The 26,135-nt window shown below is 31.1% G+C and overlaps 1 protein-coding gene across 4 annotated transcripts in view; it reads left to right on the top strand.

Annotated features, from left to right (window-relative positions):
• LOC129952631 (uncharacterized protein DDB_G0283357) overlaps positions 1–26,135 on the top strand; it is a 150,783-nt gene that overhangs the window by 69,840 nt on the left and 54,808 nt on the right. Inside the window, exon 1 of one of the 4 annotated variants that reach the window (XM_056065364.1) lies at positions 6,786–7,246. The exons of the other annotated variants lie outside the window; for them this stretch is intronic. The gene's annotated coding sequence lies outside the window, so the exon portion shown is untranslated. Of the gene's footprint in view, positions 1–6,785; positions 7,247–26,135 lie in introns of those variants that run through there. 4 annotated transcript variants of the gene reach the window in all.

Raw genomic sequence — 26,135 nt, 5'->3', positions numbered from 1 at the left:
GTTTTTTTCATGTCATATAAATAAACTAATGGTGGTGTCAAAAAATCAAAAATTTGTATCAAGGTTCAAGAACTTGACAACAAATTTTGAAAATGACTTCTTCCTTTGAAAATTTATAAATTACTGGCTTCGCACGGGTAAAAATAAATAAGTACAGATATTTAAGTTATAAGCATGCTAATTTAAACGACCAGGAATCACTAAATTAGAAACAAATTGTATGCTTATCTTAAAGCCTCAATGTACAACTTCGTTGGCTGTGTTATTTGTGGCAACAAAACGTATTGATTTTTATGAGATGCTACTCGAAAAAGTGCCAAATTTAATTGCCCGTGGGAAAAGCACTCTTTCCTTAAGTCGTACCAACTATATGAAAAGTTTGTCTCTGGGATTTATTTATTGTTAGGTCAAAGGATATTTTAAAAGGGAACTGTAACTTTTTAAATGATATGGGCAAATCAGTTGGTATCATCGGGATCCACAAAACTAGTGTGAGCTGATCGGCCGCGGGACCCGTTATGATAATTGCTACAATCACATTATCTCTTAATTCTTTGATCAATGGTCTTGTACTATTACACATATTGGGAGGGCTCAAATTTCTTAGTTCATGAGGTGGCAAAACAGCAGAATTGAGGGAATTTAAAAATTCCTGTGGGTAGTGCACTGTATCTTCAATCTTACACACGGTGTAAACGGATTTGTAACATTTAAAATCACCTGGTCCTTTTTTTATAATAGTTTTGTTTAGCTCATTTACTGAGTCGTTTCTGGGTTTACAATATCCAAAAGTACTTTGGAGCTGCTCGAAATTAGAGTAGTAAATTTTCGGTCTCCTTATTTAAGTATATTATCTGAAAAATTACCACCGCGGTTATTGCATAAATATGATCTCATATTTGTGCGCAAATTGAGAGTTATAATTGCTACAAAAGTGATGATTTGAGGCACGCTCTAATAGCGTCGGCACGTATACCTTTTGTTACAACTGGTAGAGTTTCGCAAAAGTCTCCAGCGAAAACAAAAGTTACGCCACCCATCATATTGCATAAGTTTGTTATATCTTTTAATGTGCGGTCCACTGCTTCTTCATGAGCTCTATGGCTCATAGTGCACCCATCCCAAATAATCAGCGACGGGTCCTGCAAGAGCTTTCCCAGTGGACCATTTTTACGGATTAAACATACAGACTGTTGATCTAAAGAAACAGCCAACGGTAATTTAAACGTAGAGTGAGCCGTTTTCCCATCATTTATTAGGGTTGCAGAATTTCCTGACGATGCCACTGCCAGTGCTTTTCTTCCGGATAATCGTACTTTTGACAATAATAAACTGGCAAAAAAGGTTTTACCCGTGCCACCGGGCGCGTCCAGACAAAATATTTAACCACTGTTATTTTCCAAAATTTCTATATATATATGTTCTATAATATTGTCGAACATTTTTTGTCCTATCATTAATACTCTTCGCAGCTTATGCTTCGCATATGTTACTCAGTGATAACGTAGCTTTCTAATGAAAAAAGAATTATTAAAATCGGTCCAGTACTTTTTGAGTTTATTCGTTACATACAAAAATACAAATCTTTCCTCTTTATAATATTAGTATCTAATATTTATGTTTGGTCTCATTTAATTTTCCTTGTAATTAATTGTTTCTACTATACTATAGTATTTTATACAAATAAAGGAAGTTCATTTATTTACCAAAAACTACTTAAATCTCCTTCGTAGTTTGAAAAAAGAAAAGAATATATTTATATATCCTTTAATTAAGAAAATGGATAAATATTTAATTGTATAGATTATAAATATGATATCAAATACATAATGTCAAAACATCAAGAATATACATGCATATTTAAATAAATTCTAGTTTCATGTTTAATATGTTTCGTTATAGTTTTGCGTGTGTTGATATTTTAAGAATTGAACTATGTGCCACTAATTTTGATATGTCATTAGCAAAATTTGTTCACTTCATATTTTAGTGTGACATTTTGCAAATTACTAAATACCATGCTTGGATTTAAGAAGTAAATATGAAGGTAGTTAGTTAAAGGGGTGTTTCAATAAAAATAATCGCCGTTGAAATCAATAGAAAATAAGAAAATGATTTGTTTTATTTTTATTTAATAGTTAAATAATTAAGCTTAGTAGGTTTAAATCATGATATTTAAAATGTATGTATATTTTGATGTTTTTGATGATTGATAATAATAGTTCCATAAATTGGTGTAAAAATTATTGGAATGCAATTTTTCCTGAATTTTAACCTAAGTTAAGGGTGCCAGAAATATGAATGTAAATATTGATTTTCGTATAGGCGATTAGTTGAATCAGTTATGTAAGTGTAAATTACTTATGTATAAAGTTGTTTTAAAACGGTATTACATAATTCCAGTTTTTCACATTCGATGATTCTGATATTTTAAAATTAAATTTTTATGTTATAATAAAATGTTTGAAAATGCAGTTTATCAAAGTGAATCCATTTTTAAAAATTTTAAACATCAATAGTTTAAAAAGGTTATTTAACACCGACAGTAAAAAATGTCAAATTTTGAACTCAAGCAACATTTGGCGTTTGAAATAAAAGTTACGTTTATCTAATTTAATTGAAACACCCTTTAGATTTACATGTCTACACTACATAGAGCATTTTAGTAACTTATTTGTGAACGAAATTAATGTGCTCATTTGTAATACCGACACAATTTATACAAACACAAAATATAATTATTATTTATCGATTTCAGCTTACACAGTATACACGTATTATAAGTAAACAGGAATAAATTTCGGGTTTCAAGAAAATCCTTGTCAGATGAACTGAATGACAAAATTATACTATGTACCATTACGTGTTTAATAAAGTTCCTTATTGTTATTAGTTACCTAAAGACATTTAATGATAATGTTGATTCAAAATAACCAACAAGAAAAACCCAAAATAAATATGTCTAGACTTGGAGTCGTCAAAAATAGGGAAAGAAAATTAAATGAAGTTAAATGCATGGCGACTAACTTCGAAGCACGTATTTGCTCAATTTAGTTTTATAGTTTTAAGGTTGTTATTAAATGAAATTTAATTTACTGTTTTCATGAACAGTGAAAATAAAAAAAAACATATGTTAAGTTTTTTTTAAAGCCAAATTCAAATTGAGAACTTGCATTGTGAGAAAGTTTTTGAAAATGTTGTTTATGATTTTATGTTGAAAAAAAAATCCATTGGTGGTTTAAATTTTTAATTTTTGTTTTTAAAGATGATTATATGCGTAAGCTTATTTTCTAAAGAATTACGATTTAAGGGAGTTTTAAAATTAATTATTGTAGAGGTTGATTTTTTAAAAGCTATAGGAAAGTTAAAAAACAACACAAACAATTAAAAAAAATACATGAAATCTATATTTAAGTAGTACCGAGTACCTTGACTGCGCCTCAAATGGTCCATCCGGTTAGTCCAAATTTGGCATACTCTTTTCAACATTTTAGTATCTCACGAAATGTTTGCCTTCCAATGCGTCAATTGAAGCGGGCTTGTCTGTGCAGAGCTTTAACATAGCCTCAAAAAATAGTCTAAAGGAGTTAAATCGCACGATCTAGGAAGCCAATTGACCGGTCCTAAACGTGTAATAAAATGTTTACCGAACTCGCCTCTCAATACGTCCATTGTTGAGCGTGCTGTGTGGCATATGTGCCACCGTCCTTTTGAAACCACATTTCATGTAAGTCGAGCTTTTGAATTTTAAGCAAAAAAAAATGGATATCATCTCACGGTAGCGGTCACCATTCACAGTTACTATACTAATCGAATCATGTTTTAAGAAGTACGGTCCAATTATGCGACCATCTCATAAACCACACCGGACTGGCTTTTTTCGGATGCATTGGTAGCATTGGCCATTCTTCTGGCTGATTTTCACTCCAAAATCGACAATTTTGTTTTTTTTTTACGTACCCATTGAGCCAAAAATGTTCAAACTTAAGATGTTTAACAGTGAAAAAAAAACACGAAACGGGCGTCAGCTGTTTAAAACAGTGTTTCCAAAAAGATAATAGCTAAAAAATTGCCCTTGATTTCTGGTGTAAAAATCCTTTTGAACTTTAAGTTTCAAGCTTGAAATAAATTAAGTCTGTTTTCAAGTTAAAAGAGTTGTTGATCAGCAAAACTGCTAAAACCAACTTGATCTAAAATATCGAGTTCTGATTTTTGAACGAATCCAATAAAAACTCTCTTTACATTGTAAAGGTAATGTTGTACTACAGTTTAAAGAACTGATAATCGCTGACAGTTCTGACACTATATTCTAAAATGCCCTTTATGAATATTTTAAGTTTGCGTGCTTTACTTGTGTTTTTTTATCCCATAAGAAGAAATTGTATTCGGTCCGAATTTCTGACATTTCTCATCGTTTCAAGGTCCCTATAATCTAAAACACAGATTTTTAGACAGATGTACTCGTATGTGTGTGGTGTGTGTACGTACGTTCGGGAACTTGTATATTTTAATACCAAAAATGATTATACCTTTAAAATAAGTTTAAGCAACGAAGATTAATGTTTTTGGCATCCGGATAAATTTTGAGAAAAATCGAATTGACAGTTTTTTTTTTAAAAATATTAAAAATCTAAAAAAAGAGCATTACTAAAAGTTGGTAAAATTTTTTGTTTTACTTAAATATCTTAGCAAAAGTTTAAGATATTGGCTTGTTTTCAATATTAAGTGAATTTTGTTTATAAAAATGCAACCGTCAGTTTTCTTATACAACATTATAATCTACCGAAAATACTTGGTAAAAATTGATTTTCGACTCAAAATCTCTTGAACAAATAGAGATATTAAAATCAAACTTATTTTACGATATGCAAACTATTGTTTCTAACCTTTAGTTATTTTTTTTAATAAAATTTCAAGTGACAACTTTTTCTTACAAGATACGAAAACTTACAAAAACAACAAAAAACTGATAAGAAATGGTTTTCGACTTGAGTAATAGGAGAACAAAAAAGATGTTGACTTAAAATTGCTAACCTCAAAGATAATATTGTTATTAAGGATTAAGACAAATCCACAGACGGGTACGGATGGGAAGTTATGAGTGTGTGTCGCATCTCTATTTTTAAATTTGAAAACAAATTCTTAAAAAACTGCACAAAAATCTTTCATTTCTCCAAAATCCACACTACAGTGAAGTATTGAATAAGTTGAATAATTTTAAAGAGAACACAAAAAATTAAAACATGTCTATTCGACTTACCAATTCATTAGCAAAATACAAGTAACAATACTGAGTTTGAGGAGAACTTTCAGAATATGACCTTTTGGTTTCGACGTAACCGAACAAGTTATTAATTTTCCTAAAATCGTTGTAAATACCAATCTTACCGTCAAACATTCCTTGTCTGATGTATTCATTACAAAAATGGTATACTGTCCGTATACGTACTTTTTTATTTCAATGCTGTTTAATAAAAGTACTTCCAGTTGATGTTTTGTATTTTTTATTTTCGATCTTATCAGTACCAACAACAAATTTAACTTCTTCCTACCTAACGATAAAAAATAGTTACAAATTTAATGGTTTTGGCGTTACAATCTTATAATCAACAAATATTATCTCAAGGCACGTATTAATTACATTATACCATGGTACTGATTTTATGCCGCCTTTCCTCAAATAAAAACAAAAAAAAAAGTAAAAGCAAAAGTAAAAATAAATTGACTCTTGCTTAAATTGCGTGAATATTGTCGCTTTCAAACCTCATTACCCTACAAAATCTTTGAAACTACATTGTTATTTATTTCTTTAAAGTACCAATCTTTCAGTTTCAATAAGCTTACATTAGATCAAGTTTTTCTTTGTTCTAAAATACATTTTGATAACATTATTATTTAACTAATTATCAACTATTAAAAGTCTCAATTTGTTTACAAAATTCTACTAACTAAATCTTAATAACCATTTATAAATATAATGTACTTACTTTTTCCTTCTTCTTCTTTTCTTTCTAGGTAAGTTTCATTTTGATAACATGAACATATTTAACCTATACTAAGTTGTAAGTACTCTATTATTATATTTTATATGTTAGCCAGACCAAATATGGGTAGTTAAAAACTAAACCACACACAAGTTCATATACATAAATATTTATACCTAGACTTTCAAAGCATAAGGTAAAATATCACCCCATTATTTTTAAGGACTTCTTGTCTACTCCTTATAACAACACTTAATTATATCCTCACCCGGTCGGGCGAAACACACAGGAAAAGCCAAAGTTTTCTCGTCTAATGGGTTTTCCTTAATATTTTCCACGTTCACCGTATGGATGGATACAGTAGAAATCAGAAAGCGCTTTTGCGCAGTTATATTTGTAAGGCTCATCATCTTCATCATCTAAGATTCAACACATTCCGCCTCTCGTACCGGCCTGCTTTCTTTTTAACAATATGCGCTGCCTTCAAAATAATTAATTCCGGTTTAAGATTTTTCAAAATCCGCCTCTATATAGAAAGGTTTATAGGAGAAAAAAAGTCACAAAAAGTAGTAAACTCGTTAAGGTGCGGGTTGCGGGTGAACGGTGTTGATAGTGGTGGTAGCGGAGCCGTTCGTGCCCGCTTAGCCGCCCAATGCATATGCGGTAGACTTTCGTCTACAAGTTTATCATATCAGGGGCGGTAAGTGTCACTTCTATATAATAAGTCTTCATTAATTTGAGACAAGCGTTGTAAGCGCTAGTAACGCGTCTAACGTTAACCACTCTCCTATAATACGAGTACCCAAGAGGTGCTGTGAAAATTGCATCGAAACTACGGGTTTTTGTGTGTGATTTTTTTTTGTGAAAATAATGTTAACTTGGTTATGAACGCAGTTTTGCGGTTTTTAGGCTCATTGTATGTGATGCCCATGATACCTACTCTCGTCATACATATATCGTCAAGTTTCTCTGGAAAATCAAGTTGCAGTTCATTTTCATATTAAAGTGTTTTTTGTGTCTTAAGTTTTGTATTGTATTTTGCGGCAAGTTGCATCTAAGTGAAGTGTCAGCACATTTATATCTACAAATTAAAAAAAATATATTAATAAGTGGAAAACCATAGTTCCTTTCTTTTATAGCAGCGAATGTGATACTCTTTTATATCAACTCAACAGCAGCAGTTAAAACAGAAAAAAAAACAATTAGATTTAAGAGGATTAAATTTCTTTGTCATCACATCAAGCTTCATATTAGACTTTGTGGTATGATTGTTTTTGTTTATAATGGTTTTATTTTTGTTTGTAATATATTTTTTTTTTATTTTTAAACCTTTGTGTGTGTCAAATGAAGGACATTCTATTATGAAAAAGTTAAGTTTTATTGTTTAGTCTTACAAGAATAATTATTGTTCTCAAAGTTGTCTAAAAATAAGACCTCATTTCGTAAAAAATATATAAAAGTATCTTTCTTAAAAAAGGAATGCGGAATTTTCGGTTCGTGGAGTTTAACAAAAAAAAAATTAACAACAATAGCATATTCATATAACAGAGAGTTAAAATAGCATAAACAAATGTTGGGGGTGTTGCGGTTGAATATGAATATGTTTTTTGAATTAAAGGGGCGTAAGTAGGAGTTATGGTTTTAAGCTTAAATTCAAATGTTGAAGGCTTTACCTTGACAAAACAAAGTGTAATATGGTCAGTTATGGATAAAAAATGTTTTATTTATAATCTCAAATAGTATATGTTAAAATTGCTAATATTAGATGAATTATTTTGAGATTTTGACCTTTTAAATTGACCATTTGGTTCAATAAACTTATTTATAGAAATCAATAGATAGAAGTCTGTATTACTTATTTTGTTGATTAGATTTGAATGGTTTTGTAAATAGATTAATATTTGTGTGGGTTCTATAATTTTTTAGTAACTACAAAACAAGAACATATATTGATGCTGTTTTAACCTGATGTCCCAAGCAATGTGTCCTTTTACGCCACTGTTGTCGAAAATGATATTTTTCCAAAGAAAAGGGAAAGGCATAATTAGATTTGTGTCATGTTTCGGCCAAAATACTTTTATTGAGAAGTGTTAAGGGGCCTTTTATTTGTAATTTACAACACCAAATGGTGCTTAAAATGTTTCACGATTCGTACAAAAATTAGGTGTCACCAGTAGAAAAAATTGAATGGAATAATGCTTGGCTTTAAAAACAATAGCGATAGAACTATAATCCAACCTTTCTAGTCGCTTGAACGATTCTGCTCTGCAATGTTTCTTGTCTTTAGTTGCCTAACTGATATTTTTCTGAAGGATATTTAGCTCTCTGTCGAAATATCCAAATTCAAGCGAAACACTTTTATGACGGACATGACATCAATATAGAGAATCATTTTTCAGCCGCACACCAAAAACGCATTATTCTTTTCTCTCTGTTGTATTTTGTCATATGTTGATATTTTAAAGTTTAAAACCAATGTGCATTGCACTGGTATCTCCTCTAAATTTCTTTCTAACTTGTGCTGTGGTTACAAATAAAACACATGATTATAGTCGAACTTCCATAACTCGAACTTCCTTAAGTCAAATTTTGTATAACTCAAAATATTATTGAGAACTTTGATTTTTCAACATTATTTTCATGAATTTTGCCATCCATAATTCGAACTTCTGTAAGTAAGAATTTCTCTATGAATCGAATTTTGTAGACTCTGTTCGATTGCAAATAGTCTCTTTAACTCGAACTTTTTCTCCTATTGGAGAAATCCCATTTTATTTACCCTCTTTTTCTAAATTTAAATAATTAATGCTACTTTAATTATTTTAGACGTTTGTTCAGTAGATAAATTCTAAATTCTTTGCTCTTATTTGGGAAACTCCCTTTTGTTTCAATTTTTTGAAAAATACTTGAGTCTACTGTGATTAATGTCTGTAGTTTTGTTTGAAGAAGAGGGATGGCTATTCAGAGTTTGTATGTTTTTCATTTGAACTTCGGCTTTGAACGGGTTACGAGTTTGTATGCGCGAAAGTTCCTAGTTTTGTTTATTTTCTTAGTTGGAAAAGCAGAATTCACTAAGTTTTGTATCATTTCTTCAAATCGATGTTTCTATGACTCAAATTTTTTTCTTTCATTTTGAGAGTTCGACTTATGGCAGTTCCACTGAACTTCTTAATTATGAAATGTTGTAATAGATGACATTATGAAACAAACAAAATGTTAAGAAAATTAGCTCGTAAAGTGAAGTTACAATCTTCAAAATGTCAAAAGATGTCCTGTTTCTTCTAATTTGTTCATCAAGCACTTTGATCTTTATTCGGTACAAAACTTACCAAGAAGGTCAAAAATTGATTTTTTTTTTATATGTGAACAATTTTGATTTATAAGAAAATAATAAAAGATTTTTATCCATCGTATTAGTAACTATTTTTCACCTAAATTATTTTGTATGCTTACGACTCTGATAAAAAAAGGTACGAAAAATAAATTTGATATGTGTTTTCAAAGGGTAGAGTAAATCAAGTCGGAAGCTAAAAGTCCTCAAAAACAATTTTAACTTACATTTTCTTGTGTTATAGCTTCAACTCCTTTTCTTGTTTTGAAATGTCACTTGTGTACAATTTAACAGTTTACAACTGAGTCTTCGTTCGTTTTTAAAAGTATTACGAAATTCGTAACCCAAAAGCCAAATTCTTGAAAACTCTAAATTGAACTTGTATACAAAAACTTTCACATTATTTGCACTGCAATTTTAGGGCAATTTAGAAGACAGTTACGTAAGCGTGAAATTGACGTTGATAAAAAAGTTTTAGTTCAATTTGGACGATTAATGTTAGCTAAATTTCGTTAAAAAGGGAAGATAATTGTATGAATAAATTAACGTTGATTTGATAATTGCCAAAAAAGAAAATTTATCTCCGTCAGATGAAAAGAGAATATTTTTTTTTTCAAACTTTAAAATAAGGTTTTATAAAACATTCATAAGAAAGCGTTCTTTACTTTTTTATAAAATTTGAGTTAAATAATATAGTTCACTTTATTCAAATAACTGAAACGCAAAGAAGTTCATACTGAGCTTATTTCAGTTTGAGGGAACTAAAGGTAGCTCCCCAGTGTCCAACACTCTTTTTCATGAATAAATAAACTTTGCATAAGTTTTTCTAAATAATTTACAGGAGAAACATACACCCAGAAACTATTGAACTGAACGAAAAGAAAACATTTTTTTTAAGACAGTTTCAATATCTCCTTTAAAATCGTATTTTTTTTCTTAACTCCAAATTTGGAGTTCTTTTTAAGGAGTTGTAAAGAAGCTCTCTGCCAAAATTCAATTGTGACAAATTTGTTTGTAGTACATTTTCCAAATAAACGAAAAAGTCCAAAAACTGCAAGAAGTTCAGAACAATTCATTCCACGGTGTGAACAAGGCAACAAAACTGTAATAAACACTTTTATTATATTATTCAACTGTTAACCTAGTGTCTTAAGTGCATGTACTCTTTACTGTTTTCATGATGATATACCATGTGACTAGTACTTAACTTACATTAATTCTACACTGAACTTTTTGTATTCTACACATTCAGAAACGAGACATTAACATGAGTTTTTGTTGTTGTTGTTGAAAGTCTGGATGATGAAAACCATTTCAAGAAAAGTTATGCGTTTATAGTAAATACGACTTGACTTATATAAACCATCAACCTCAACCATATTGTGTGAGATATGTGTGTTCTTATAAAACGAGTAGGTAGATATAAGAACATATGTGACAGATCTATGTCACAAGCCATTTGACGCATTTTAAGCACAAATCTATGTCAAGTGGTGTTAGGTTGTGTGCCTGATGGCCTAGGACTTTAATCCACTCTTTGTTGTATTTATATCTCTACCAAAAAGTATGTGCCCTCTCTAACCTTATTTATAAGTAAAAGTAATGGTAGGTATGATATACGCGTATCTATTTATAAAGTCCTATGACATGATGGGATATAGTGTTGACTTTTCATGAGTGTTTCTTTTGTTTGGCTAACAAAGATAGATGAAACAAGGCATTATGTTATCTTGTGGTGTACTTATTCCAATCAATCAATTTAAAAAAAAAAATTGAGCATCATACGTGCCGTAGATATTATACATATTTATTACGTCAAAAAAAGTATCGTCTTTTTTTGTTGGTCTTAAAAAGGTATATTTTTCGAATTATCATCACCCTCAAACTTAATTGAGGAGCTCAATTTATGTGACAAATTAAGTAAACAATCTGTCTTTTCAAAAAACAGAATTAAGAACCTCAACGTATTTTAATGAGTAAACCTATAATTAGTCGTTAGCGGAGTCATATAAGATACTTTATTTATTGCGTAGGTCTATCGATGCTTCAACATCAACACCACCAGCCACAAATGGCCCAAAGTCACTGGGTCAAGTCTATAAATAGTCACAACTCAACAAACTAAAGCAAACTCTATCAACTACTATACTATACTACCCCCAAACTTCACCTCTCCTCACCGCAAATCAGCACATCGCAGCAGCGCAGCACCGTGACTATAAGCAAACATATGTTTTTACTTATTTACGAATAGTACGTATCTTTATATTAAACGTTCGGCCTTTCTCGTGCTAAACCAGTTATCTGTGCTATAAATATATGTATCTATCATTAGTTGTCAGTTGCCGTTCTTTAAGATAAATTAATGGCTGACCAAGCGAGTTTGAGTCTATCCATCGTATCGAGCTACTATACTTATGGATTCAAATTAATCTTTCAAAATCATTACAATCATAACTTGTTGTAATAAGAAAAGAAAGGAAAAAGAGAAATTTTTATTCGTGGTTTGTGTTTTTTTTTGGGAGGAAGGTCTTATCAAAAGATATATAATTTGGCTTTCCCTGAATTAAAATTGCAAGATAAGCTTTTGGCTATAGGAATAAACTGTGAACTGTGAAAATGCATATATGTATTTATCTTGTATACTAACAATTAAAAAGTTTCTCGAACAATAAATTATTCATTTTTAGTAATAATTCATGTGGTTTGATAAGGAGCGGATTTAGAATTTGTGAGTTGAGTTCAAGGTTCATTTGATAGTTTGTCAAGGGCGCTTTTATTTGACTGCTGAATAAAAAACTAACAACATTTCACACCTTCAAACCAAAGACCGAACTTTCAATGTCAAAAATTTTATCATAAAGAGGTTCCCAAAAATATTTTTTAAAATAATACAATTTTCTAAAATGTCGGATGAATCACGTTAATGCCAAATTTAAAATGTTATTCCAATGTCGGCCCAGTAAAGATTTGCTGTATTCTTTTGATGATTGATGATTTTGGCGGCAAATTTCAAGCGGTCATAATTTTAGTAATGTTTATTTTTTGTAAACACGGTCTTTTATCAAATCGCGTGATATTGGCAGCCAATTGCCATTATGACCATAAATTGGTGGTATTTTCCCGTCTTGTTGAAATCAAATATCGTCCAAGTCATGATCTTCAACCGCTTTTTAAAAAGTAAGTTTACGAAAGGTTTCAATGCAAAAAATCACGAGAAATCAATTTATTCGGATCATCAGCGACACTTCTAATGCAGTAGTAATATTTTCGACTGATCGTGTTTTAGGACAATGCATTGAAATTTCGAAGTCAGTAAAGTTTGTAATGTTTTCAAACTTCTTGAAAGTTTTGACGATTGCTTGGGTTATCCGCGTAAAGTTATTTCGTTTGCATTACCACTTTTGTATAAGGTTTTAATAATTGTAACCTAAGTTTGATTGTTAAACGATCCATTATCGAAAATTAGTGTGACAGGTTTAAAATGCTAACGCTACGAAATTGAAATCATAATATGAATGAAAAACAATTTTTGGTTTTTGATAAATTAAATGCTTTATGTATATTTATATTTCTAATATTAAGTAAATTGTAGCACACAAATTAAATACACTCCTTTTCGATAACATTCTGCTTTCAAAAGTTGTACTCAATGAACCAAAAATGTACATGATATTAAAATTTCGAAATACCCACCAATTTTTAAACATTTTGTTGAGCTTTTTTTCTGGGAAAATGTTTTTGAAATTCAGATCGAATAATATCATTGCAGAGGAATTTAGTGTAAAATCGATTATCATGAAACAAAACTTTCATATGTAGTGACGAAGAATAAAATCCGCTACCGTTTTAATCGACTCACATTTAAACGGATCTCCTAAGTTGTAAGTATCTTAAGTATTTTCTTGTGAGAAGCAATATGCTAACAAACAAACCAACAAAAAATGAAACTAAACAAACCAATCTAATCAAGCGTAGGTAGATTCTCATATCCATAAGATACATTCATCGTTCGTCCTCGTCGTCGTCGTCGTGCCTTGTGCTTAGCGGCGCAAAAGTAAATTAATGACGTGATCACGAAGTTTTTTTTTTTTGTTGCTTATTTTTGTTTTATTATTTTGTTAACTTGTTTTTATATGCTAGTTAAATATTATATGCAGTTTGTATGCCTGTCGGCTTTTACATCTTAAACTGTAAGTTGCCTATCCATTTTAAGTACAACTTTCTTTATTTAAAATATCTATACCTATTACATTCACCGGATTGTACCACTTCATCGGGCGCCCCACTGTGTCTAAACAAGAGTTATGATTGTTGCAAATGCAAACAAAAACTTGGTATAGAGTTAAAGCACCTGGTGGCAGTATATTGACTTGAAAAAATATGCAAATGAAATCACAACAAAATAAAAAGTACGTATGCCATCAGTTTGTTAGAGAGAAATGAGATTTTGTTTATTGAAGTTTTGTAAATTTACTATATACTCGTTTACTCGATTGATGTCAAAAAATAATAATTAAACCTGTTTCTTTGAATGAGTTTTATGGTCACTGTCGATGCTGGACCTATAGCCCAGATGCATATCTTTCCATTTCTTTCTTGTCACTGTCAATCTTCAAAAAGATTGTTGGTTTCTATTTCAAGAAGTTTTTATTGAATTTATCTTACAAATGTTCCTGAAATATAGTCAACACTCACAGACAGGTTCATAAAGCATTTAATTGCATGCGAATTAATTCAATGTCAAATAAACAGTATATTTTTTCTGTATCCAGCATCTGAAGTTAAAATGTTTGTTCTTGTTGATTCTCACTCGAATTAATACCATTGCAAGAAATCATGAAAGTTAGATATTAAAAAGAGATTTGATGGCAATTCGATTTTAAATTTTCAAATATTGCAATTGATGAGAGTTTACATAATTGTGAGCAACTACCATTCCTGTGTGTATCGGAAAAAAGGGCAAAGTAATAAGTTCATAAAAATCATTGTTTCAGGCCAACAAAGGATTTTAAAGCAGAACCAGGCAGGCCTAAGACCGAAAGAATAAAATCCATATAGACTAGAATCTTAAAATAACATTTTATGCATTTATTTTAAGATTCTAGTGAAGGCACTAAGGGTGCAAATATTCGTGTAATTTTAGTAAAACTAATAATTTAAAGAAGAAAAAAAGAAATCTAATACTATATTTAAGTCAAGAAAATTTGTCACGGGATAGGAAAAAAGACTTCCCACTAAACTGTAATATCAATTTTTTTTCCTATTATAGTTTAAATTTACAAAATCACTCCTTTTTCGATTTGTGTCTATCTTAACCCTTATGGACTTTTAGAAAACAACTTTTTTCTATGATTCAATGCTAACAAAAATGTTCCGCAATTTGTATCGACAACGAACATTGTATACCATTGCCTTTTCAAATATAAGCAAAGTCAAATTGATAATAATAACGTCTTCACTTTGAAAAAATTCATCTTCTCTTAAAGAAAATGGAAAACCTACTCGTTTTTAGAAACATTTTAAATGTTAAAAAATATTTGACCATTCTCCTTTTTCTTAATGTTTTTTTTTCTTTTAAATTCGAATTATGATTCTTCTGCAGAACGATTTTACTTACTTTGTAATTAGACGCCAAATCACTTAAACGCACATTTGCCTCAAGAAAAATTTTGTAATTTTCTAAGTGTAATGACTTCCGCAGTAATCTCCTCTTAACATTACTTCCATTTTGTTAAATTTACTGTTTCAAGATTAATATAATAAATCTCTTGTTCATTCATACATATTTTATTATCTATCGAGACTGCTTATTTCTATACTTGAGTAATTCAGAACATATTTTCCTCTTCCATAAAGGTAGAGAACTATGTAATCCAAACGAGTCTAATTAAATTTAATTATTATGATTATAAATACATTCTTTATTTATTGACAATAAAGATTCTCTCTTAAGAATTAATTGATAGTGCTTAAATTCTTCTTCTTTGTTTATTCCTTACAGCTTGTAAAACCATTTTCTTTTTCATGTATATTTAATTTTCATTTAATTAATTGTTAAAAGCTCTTTATAGTCTGGTTCGTCATAATCATCATCATCATGATTAAATTTAGAAAAAAAAATCCTATTCCAAGAATCATTCGGGGATTGGCGTCATTCAATTTATTCAATTGTCACCTATCGTGACGGATAATTATATCACTCTGTGTCGTCGTTTTGGATCGTGGTTGTGGGTCGACCGACCGACCGTCCGCATCGGACCGGTCGTTAGTTGGACATAATATTGCAATTTGTACGAGTGTACCCCTATGGCATTTATGCCACGAAGTCGGAATTGATGTTGTCATAATTAATTCTACACATATTTTGCCTGTGATGTGGTGAGGGGATAGGGAAATGACGTGTATGTGTGGGTAAGATTCCTTCGTCGTCATCCTGGAGTAAGAACACACCAACCTACTAAGAAGTGACCAGACTTGTTCCACATACTATGTTCTACGTTTGAACAAATGGTGCTGACCCCCTTTCATTTTTCACTTATTCAATCGTCGGTCGTTGTCTTCGTCATCGTCGTCGTCATTTTGTCAAAGTAATTAAATATATAATAAGAAATTATCTTAACGGAACCATGCGGATAACTGAGCTCCCTCTGAAGACCTCTATACCCACCTACTTACTTGACTCTTATACGCAAGCAGAAGGGTCGATACAGAGAGTGCACATAATTTAAGCGTTTCTCGGAATTTACAAGCCCCTGATGATGCCTAAATATAAATTTAATTTCACGGAATCATTATTCCTCCCCCATCATATCATTCCATTCCATATCATATCATCATGCAAAGACGAGCTGAAAAGCCGCCTTGAGCCAGCATATATCATATATCATGCATCACCCCCGCACATAGAGTCTTTTGGTGCAAGTGGTGTGGAAAATTTCCATAATATGTTATTCGTGCGATGAAAGTGAAAAAATAAAGCAACGAAATACAAAAAATAACCTTCTATACGTAGTTGCGCTGCATCCATCAACGACCATAAATAGATGGATTTTCTCTTTCTAACTGTGACTTTCAGAGTCAAAGATACGAGTAGTCATAGAATATACGACGACTTATTCTATGGTATGAAATCAAAGCAAGCAAGTGACAGTAGCACAGCGCGTAGGTATACTCGTACCTATGAATATCAGGAAGCTCAACGCAGTCACAATAACGTGTCAGTCGAAAGAAACAGTGGGAAAGAACCCAATGAAATTCTGCATATGTTTTGTTTGTATTTTGCCAAGAAAAGTCAAATAAAACTTATTTCTGAATTGCTTAGAAGTTAAGGCTGCTGACACACTTTCCCTATGAATAATTAAAATTACTGAAATACATTGATTAAAAGTGCAATCGTGCACATTAATCAAATCAAAAGAAGCGAAAGCTGAATACACCATTTTGTTGAACAGTACAGGATGTTTTTATTTTTTTTAAGATGAACAACTTTGAATTAATGTAAAAAACAAATAAAATATTGTTGATAACCATTATAAAAATCTTTTTTGACGATAACATGATTTTCGGAGCAAAATGATTCGTTGCAAGTTGATTCCTTCAAGTTTTGTGGGACTTTAAATTTTTGCAAAAGTTGCTATAAAAATGAAAGTTGAATATGTTTTGAACGAGATGAAAACAATTTTTGTTTTCCTGAAAAAAATTAAGCATCAGTGGACCAAAAATTGCAATAGGTTCCATTAGTAAAATTGTTTAATTTTTTTCGGAGATGCTATAAAAATGAAAAGTAGAATAATAAAAAAATAAAACTGAGGAAGGTGATAGGGGCAAACGAAAATGTTGAAAGGATTAGGAGTTCTTAGTTGATCTTTGGGGGTTGTTTAAGTTTCAAAAGTTTCTATAAATAAGGAATGTGAAGTAACTCAAGTTGATCAAATAAATCAACTCAAAAATGTTGTTCTAAATTAATTTTTGAAGGTGCTTCACATTTTTTTAATTTCTGGGGGTGTTCTCATTCAAAATTGGAAATGTATTACATTTTTGTTGACTATTAGTGGCAGGAGAACATTTTTTTGTAAAGAATTAAAAGAAGACGACCAAGTTAGTCGGATTCATATAATCATTAAAATTGGACGGTAAGTCAAATTTTTGTTCAGAACGGCATTAAGATCTTAGGAAAAAGACCAATAGTTTGGTTTTTCGTTTAACAAATATGAACAAACTATGTAAAAAAATAGGTTCAACAAACTTCGAGGTCGCTGTACTGATTTTATACCTTTTATCGCTTCAAACGCGTTTGTCAGTGACAAAACCCTCAAAACTGCATTTAGCCTTATGTTGGTAAGTATTCCTTAAAATTGTTAATTTTTCGTCAAAGAGTTAATTTTTTATAAAAAAGTGTAAGCCTTAAAGCGGTAATTTAAAAGAAAAATATGTCAAGTTTAGACGAAATTAAATAATGTATATCGGTGTTCGAATTTTTTACTTGCTCTCTTAATGGACGAGCCTCAAGATAAAAAGATGTTAGAGGCTAACTTCATTTTTCAAATTTACTATCCATAAAACTGATGGAATTTTGTGGACATTCTGTCCCACTGTCTATTCTGATGGTCTTTGTGTCGAATGCACTTGAGTGACTTTTGTTGTTTGCTAAAGAATTTTCTTTGACAATAGACACAGTTTATTGTTAGAATAATATTTTTTTTGTATAGAAAATTCCCTTCCCCCTTCCCTTTACTCCTCCTACCCCAACCACCCTTTTTTATGTGTGCTATAAAAATATATGATATATATCTATTTTAGTGTGTATGGGTAGACATTTTTATATTTATACAAAAAAGATTATATATGTATTTTTTATTATTATTAAACCAGCAATATTCTTACCATGCCATTTTCGCCTTGGCTTGACTTGGCTTATAACATAGCTTGCCATTTGACTCTGATCTGATGGCATATAGCGTGAAGTTTGGTCTTGCTTCGGTGAATAGTTTGATGGATGTTGTATGAGTTATTATTTTATACCGGCTTGTTGGTTGTTTTTTTTTGCAATATGCCGGTTTGGTTGGCTTGTTTTTGGTTAAGGTTACTATGTGTTGGTTCTATATTAATATAAATACAAAAGTATCTATCTAATGCAGAGATAAGTTGTATGTTTAACGATTGGAAAAAATTTGATGCACCTTGGATAAGATAATGGACTTTTAGCTTATACATATATAAATATAGGTACAAAATATACATACAAATGAATGACTATATGTTACACTTTTATGTTGCAGTTGTGAAGTTTACGATAGAATGAAGATACATTTTTTTCTTTCAAATTTCTTAACATGACATCCGGCTTTAAAAAGTTAAGATAATAATCTTAATTTAAGATATTACCACATAAATTAGGAAGGAAACAATTAAGATAAAAATATTGTTCTTATAATGTGCGACAAATTCGAATGTTGAACATTTGAGTGTGAAAATTGAGGTGCTGCAGAATTTAAAAATGAAATTGATTTAGAGAAATACAGGGTTATCCATTTTGTGGTTTCAAAAGTAAAAGTAAAAAAAAAAACACATGATATTCCTTTTTTATTACAAATTTTGAACGTTAAAATTATTTGTCAAACACTTCATCAATTGAATGTCCACCCGAGATAGATTCTTTTGAGGTAATTTTCGACCCTTTTGGGCGGTATCTCAACCAGAACTTAACCCATGTTGGTTTTTAAGTGCTCAAGAGTTAAAGTTTTATCTACATAAACACGGTAGTAGTAGATTTTTAAAATGTTTATGTGTTGTGCGATAGTAATGCGATCCATTTTCGTAAATGTCAGACTTTCAACTGGTAACAAAAATTATTTTAACAACTTAGTTTGACTGATGTCGAATTCCAGCCCTTTTATTTTGAAACCGCAAAATGGATATGTGATTAAAGAGCAGTCACCATCTTTGACATGTTCCTATTTTATGCAATTAACTTTCCATTTTTATTTTAAATGATCCCATTTGTAAAATTGAATGTTGAAAATTAATAAATAATGATTTTTAGAATCAAATAACTCCAATCGCAGCTCCAAAGTAGCAAATTTAATTCGCCATAACAGCTAATAGCATTATGTTGCAAAAGATTGATTGTGAAATAAGAGGATGTCCAAATCCTTACTTTTAATAACAGTACAAAAAAGACAGCTAACAGGGCCTATCCATGACGGAAACGTTTTATTTCCAGAAAAAAATGGTCTTAATGTTCCATGACTCCGCAATCCTAATTGAATTATAATTAAGTCTCACACTTCAGCATTTTCCACACTCCCTTCCGTCCAACCCCACAGTGCCATTCTAAAACTTGCTTACGGGAGGTACGATGAGTGTATCTTTTGACTAAAACTTCTTTTCAAAAAAACTCTGTGTGGCCACTGACTTTCAGTAACGATTTCAAGCGGGAAACAAAACAATATCCGGTGTAAGTTTTTAGGGAAAAGAAACGTTTATCTGCAGCATGATCTTCAAAATGTGTCATTCCTCTGTTATATTTCGTTATTTTTATTGTTCTTGAGATTTGATGCTATTAAAACAATTTCAAAAGAAAACTATTAAAATAGGCTTTTTATTGTTTCTACATAGTTAAAATGTTTACGATCATGCCTGAGACATTTTTTTGATAAATATGATATCGTGAAAATCTCTTAAATAAATTAACATTTCTTTCTTCACCGAACTCAAATGTCGTTCCTTTCGTTGACCTTCACACTTGAACTGGTTTTTAATATTCCAATTTATTTAAAAAATAAAAAAAATGAAAAACACACAAGTGAAAGTATATTGATTGACCGCTAAAAATATACATTCAATTGTTTTTAACCGCCGCAGCCGCAGGGCACTAAAATGCGGCAAATGAGGGTGAAAGTGAATTTTCGCCAAATGTCTGCCGTCATCAACTCTGCCGCTGCCGCTGCCCGCCTCGCCATGCTATAGCCGCATGCAGTAAACTTTAAATTGGAAGATAATTTTGATACTTGAAATTCAAAAACAATAACGCGCTCTAACGATGCCATAAATATCGAAGTAAAATGCGGCATGACTATTCAGCTACGACTACAGCAGAACTTGCGAAGACGTTTGTTTTTTTGGTGTTGTTTTAAATGGTTAAAGAAAAATCAACTTGAACGAGTCATAAACATAAAATACACAACTTGGTCGTTCGAGGCCAACTCTAATGCTGCTCGTTGTATAAATGACTCACTGTTATCGCGAAACAAACAATATCATATAAAAACTTCTCTAGCATCATCATTTCATTGGCCGTGGCCATATTCAGGTTTAAGCAGCCACAAAATATTGTAGGAACATAGAAGCAACAGTGAAATAATAAAAGAAACCTTTTAAAGACCAACACACAAATGCATTTGAATTGTTTTCGCGCGCTCTTGGGCTCTCGCTATACTAAACAAAAATAAAATTACACCAACGCTTCCTTTTTGGGTCAAACTTAGCACTTTTATCACATAAAAAGTGTGGGTACGGCTTTAGTGTGAATATAGGAATTCACAAGTGAAACACCATTTTGACATTTAACAACAAACAAAGAACAAAAATGGCGAATTTAATGTCGTTGCCGGCGAAATAGACACAGACAAAAAAAACAACAGATTGTCATTTCATTAGCATATTCATGTCTTCTTTTATTTATTTTTATTTTGTTGTTATATATATATTATTTTTTTTAATATTCCACAAGGAACACTCTTTTAGGATTGTTTTGTATCTCGCACGCTTTATGTTGTTGTAAGTTGAATATTAAATAGATATTTTGAAAGATACCTTGTTTTGTGTTTCTTATTCTATTGTTTGCTTAAAACATACATTAAACGCAAATTGTCATTCATGTAAACTTGGGGCAAGCAAACAGCAGAAACAAAAATATAACAATTTAACAAACTAAGAAATGAAAACTGAATGGAATATAAGGAAGACATTTGACGAGTCATTGAGAAAAAAAAATAAAACGCTTAAAATGGAAGTACGGTAGGTTTTGTTGCGACTTTTATTCTCAAAACAGGAAAAGCTTGTCATCCGTAGAGAAGGATTTTATATACAAAAATAGAACCCAATAGAATAAGCATATCGTGTAAGATGAATAAGCGATTTAGAATCAAGAAACACATCCGTTATATTTTTAACTTTAAAGATTTAAATTATTTATGAGTGTGTACAATGGGGCGTATGTGGAATATTTTGTTTTGTAATATGATTTAAAATGTCTTTTTTAATATTAATAATGTATGTGAATACATTTAAAGATTGAATATTTATAAGCTGCATAGTTAAAGTTTTGTTTTCGTTGTTAAAAACATTTATTATTATTATTATTTATTTATTTAGATATTCTAATTAAAAAACGTCTCATGAAACTTTTATATTAAACTAATTCACTTTAAAATGAGCAAATGTTTTATTTTTGTAAATCTATATTTAATTTCTATTTTTTATTGAAATGAAAATTTCTTATTACAAGTGTAAAATCTACACATTAAGAATAATATTTCGTTCAGAATTATGCACAAAATACGTAGGTACGTATGAAACCGATAAAAATATAAGTCTTACAACGAGACGAGAACAGTATCGTTTTCACAAGTCAAGACAATAATTTCACAAACAATTGCACCGAAATTTTCGGAGACTTTTGTCCGTCTTGTCAATCAGTTTATAAATTTAGCACGTAAATAAGCATTTTCTTGGATTTCATGTGAAAAAATATTCTAGTTATTTTTTGGATGTCATGTGATCTTTATATTTCCCACATTTGAATTTTTAAAAGCTTTTACAAATAAAGAATTGTATGTATAAATCGAAATACTTTCGTTATTTTTCCTTGAAAATTGGAACAAAGACCACCCTCATAAATCAATAATTAATTAATTAATTTTTCAAATAATTTTTTCAAAAATGTATTTCAAATTATTTTCTTTAATTTCTAATCTTTCTGGAAGGATAAGGCATTCTTGGAAGACGAGTCAATCCATTTGTATACAGATGTTTCAAAAACAAAAGAAGGGGTTAGTGGAGGTGTGTGCTCTGAACGACTGAAATTAAGTCTCTCATTCCGTCTTCCCAAACATTGTAGCGTGATATTAACATCTGATACCCGTATTTTCTTAGAAAGTCAGGCCGCTTTAAAATCTCTAGATTCTCTCTACAAACTCTATAACAATCCATAACTGTCGAAGTGTCGATCATCTCGAATACAGATGGCACAGCAGTTTAACATTCACCTTTGCTGGGTGCCGGCCGTAAGGTAACAGGTACAGGTAACTGTAAGGCAGTTGAACTCGATAGGAACGGTACAGTGCATCCCATCCTGCCACGTTCAACATACCAACCGCTACTTGTAAATTGTTGCTAATGCAAGACGCTATGAAGAAGGCAAACACCAGGTTTAACAAGATCACCACGAGTCAGGTCAAAAACGTATAGCCAACACTAGATTTAAAGCGTTCAAGGTGCTTGCTATCTCTAAGCAAATATAAGCTCGCTATTAGGTGTCATAACCGGACACTGTCTAATAGGAAAGTACGTCACGCGGTTTGGCGTATTCTTAAATGACTTTTGCAGAAGCTGTATGGAAAAGGAAAAGGAGAAACCAGTTCTTCACTGTACATGCCCTGCTCTAGCTCAAAAACGCAAGAATTACCTAAGAGAATTCTTTGTTAACGATCTAAACGGGCTAGCTCGAAGAAACTAAAACTACACATTATTATTGTGGGCATATTCAATTGCATGTTCCTTCGAAATGTCACGGAAAAAGAATGATTTTCCCCAAGGTTAAAGCAATTGTAATAAAATTAATTACAGTTTTCGGAACTGCCATTAGATTTTCAAAGCGACAATTTGTTGCTAAAATATCGTAGACCAAAGGCAAAATAATACTTTCTGATTATCTAAGTCAAAAAAGTGACCCATTATTAAAAAAATCATATTAAACGAGCATCAATTTTTTTTTCATAAAAGCATGTAAAACCAAGGCTTTAAAGCAATATTTTCAAGACCTTGCAAAAAAAATGTAATCCTTGATTTTTTTCAACAATGTAAATTACCTTCCAATCATTCACCACCACTGACAGACTTCAGCAATTTGCCATAAATCACAATTAAATCTGTAATGTCTTATAAAATAATATTGATCGATATTATTATACAAGGCAATAAAATTATTTCATTTTGATCTAAATATCCGTGCGCCATCATTCACAGCTGCTTTTCATCATCATAATCTTGATTGATGATAATTATTACAACCACGATTTCATGTAAAAACTATACTATTCAAATACTTTACCTATGTATATACCTCAAAAACTATATCCTTATTTTTCCGCAAAACTTAACCAAACCATTTTCATTGGAACCACCACCAACACCGCACCGCATCTCACCGCACTAGAGTAATTAAAATCAAATGATAGCAAATGACTTTTGGGAATTATTACACATTAATGCAAGCCTTTTGCAGTAATTAGGATGTATGTTTCTGTATCGATTCACCAAGGGATTTATGCAATCCACCTGCTTTTTCCCGACGGACAACGACAACAAGGACGAACAGCGGCGCTCGGTGCAGCTGCCGTCAATTTAGATTTCACAGTAAAATTATTCACAGAACTTGAAACATTATGAATCTATAGAAGTTAGATATATGCACTTTATGCAATGTTTGAAAAGTGGCGCCGCCATCGTGTCCTTGCAATCTTCTCTCTCCTTTCCTACATCCACTCTCTTTCTGTTGCATAACTCATCATCATCATCAGGCTTTAAATTATTAGAAACGACAAAGTTTGTTAAAGTCGTATTCTATTCTCGTTCACATTACATTTCATTTGGCAAAATGTACACTGACTGAAATTAAAATGAAAAAATGAAATATTAGTAGAAGTTCAAAATAAAAAAAAATACTCTAAAGGTTAGAAAAAATTCCCATAAGTCACACATCATAATGAAATATTAATTAATATTTTTTTCACAGTTTGCGGTTTGACTTTGTAAACCATTCCAAGTCATTTCATTCTCGTTTTCATTTTCGATTGTAATCATAATTCATCAAACAGCAATTTGTTTTTTCTCTTTACATTAAATTTATCTCTAACTAAAGGGTGTTTTTTTTTGTGTAGCGGTATATAACTTTAAGTTAGTAACACTTTTTAACTGGCTTGCATTTTTTAGCTGTCAAGTAAATTATTTGTTGCTTGTTTTGACATTTCAACTTTTGTCATCCAGCTTTTACCATCTTTTTTTTTATTTAAAGAAACCTCATAGTTTCAAGTTACGGAGCCGTGAATTGGCCTTCAAAATTGTACAGTTTCACGCTGCTTGGCTTTTTTCGCTAAAGCTTTATAAAGTCATAGTACCTGTAGCGTGATGGTTAGTGCGTTGAGCTGTTTTATTTAAGGACCTAATTGTAAGTAGTTTTAAGTAAATATAAAAAGGACACTGATATTAGTTTTTTTTAAATTTTCTAATGAATACAAAAATAAATGAAATTGAATTGAAGTTAAAATAGATCTTAGGGCCGAAAGGCATTAGTATTAGGTATTATTGTTTAACTTAGAGTGTCCGTATGGGACCATTAAGTTAGTTGTAAGTCACTAGGCCCAGGTTCTTCATCGACTGTTGCGCCACCTAATTTATTATTTATAAAGTCATTACTCTACTCTCCCCGAAACGAAACAATTGAAGGAAAACATTTGCAATGTTATTGCCGACCTACGGCTACAAATGTTGTTAACAAATCATCGACAGTTGGACCTCCAGATTAGACTATGTCCGAGCTAGTCATGGCGGCCATATCCACAAAAGTCATATTTAAATTATCATGTTCTTTCGAAAAAAAGTTAATTTCATGTCATTTTAAAAGCAATCATCTTTGTTTTGTTCAAGTTATATTCAAAGTTCTATATCTCTAAAAAAAACACCGTTCAAAAGTTCTGTACTCTTTTCAACAAAAAGTTAGTAAATCCCTAACGTAAAATAATATGTTTAATGACCTCGAACTAATATATGTATGTAGTTTGGTTTGGGTCAATGTCAGGGTGTACTTAATAATAATGCGCCTCTCTGTAAATATTAAATGTTCATTTTCTGTTGTTGTTGTTGTTGGTTCGTCTTAATGATCGAAAATGTTTAATCGATTTTTTCAAAGTTTTTTTTCTGTTTTTGAGAAGAGTAGAATATATTGAAGCACACAGGAGGTGGTGCAATGAGATTTCGTTGTTGATTGTGTTTTAATTTGAACGAAGGATATCTGCTTTGGGGGAGATGATTATTTGTAGCTTAGTTGAAATGGGATTAAGTCAGTGGGGAGCAAGATTTAAAAATGTCTTCAATTATTTACTGAGTTTGAAATTTGTAGATCTTTAAAATGGAACGCTATGCCTATAAGCTTTTACATTATAGAATTTTAAAATTTTACGAGTCCTAGAAGTCCAAAAATGCTTGGTATTTCATACATTTTTTTTTGAGAATTAGGGCGCACTCAAAAGGTTTTTTTCCTTTTTATATATCAAACATAATGTGAGCTTTGGACAAAATTGGAGGGTTTAAAAAGGAGATGTCGGCTTACATTGATTTTGAGTACTTACACATTGCAATGAAAGGGACAAATAAAGCTTCATAAGGCATTGAACATTCGTGTAGTTCGGCTTATGAACCAATCTATGTTCTTTTTAGTACGCCCAAAGTTAACTCATGTGCATAAAGATTGAGATGTTTTATAGGTTACGCCAAATAAGACTTCAATAAATCCATCGTCATCTCAAGAAAAAGAAGAG

Source organism: Eupeodes corollae, chromosome 3, assembly GCF_945859685.1.
Source record: "Eupeodes corollae chromosome 3, idEupCoro1.1, whole genome shotgun sequence".
In the NCBI taxonomy this organism is placed as follows: domain Eukaryota; kingdom Metazoa; phylum Arthropoda; class Insecta; order Diptera; family Syrphidae; genus Eupeodes; species Eupeodes corollae.
The sequence above is the reverse complement of the archived record's forward strand: the minus strand, read 5'-3'. Positions and strand labels throughout refer to the sequence as shown.